Genomic DNA, 613 nt, shown 5'->3' on the forward strand with positions numbered 1-613 from the left:
AAATCCGTATAACAAATCAAACTAAGATTCCTTATAAATCAAAGAATGGGCAGTAGGCTCGTATTCTTTCTTAGAATAATTTTTAATAGAAAAAATTAAAGCTGCCATTATTTGGGTTGGGATAAGACCTATAATAAGAATATCTTTAAAGAAGAAAATTAAAATTATATAAAGATTATGTGTTTCGCGGGTTTCCTCTGTGTCCAGATCCATTCTTGAAATGCCAAGAACCTTGCAGTCTACTACATCAGAGCAAGGAGCAGCCTTATACTAAGCTGTTCCTCCGAGCCGTTCCTTTTATATTACGCTACTTGTTGGAGTGGTGAGAAGAAAGAAGAGAATTGTGAGGAGAAGAAAGGGAAAGAGGTGGGAAAAATTGTGGTCAGTCATCAATAACCGGGAGAATAGCTTTTATTTATGTTGTAGCCATTATCTCTATTTAGATTGTTAGGATGTTTTTGTATATTTATGGCTTCTCTATATTTTTTTGGAAAGTATGATGTAATGTTGGTTATTGTGGTCGTTTTGTCAAACAGTATTTGATGTCCTGTTTCGATGTTATGTTCTGATAATGCTAATTGCGTGACGTGTTTTAGCCTGACATCACGTTCGT

The sequence above is a fragment of the Atta colombica genome, unplaced genomic scaffold (assembly GCF_001594045.1).
Source record: "Atta colombica isolate Treedump-2 unplaced genomic scaffold, Acol1.0 scaffold44, whole genome shotgun sequence".
Lineage (NCBI taxonomy): Eukaryota > Metazoa > Arthropoda > Insecta > Hymenoptera > Formicidae > Atta > Atta colombica.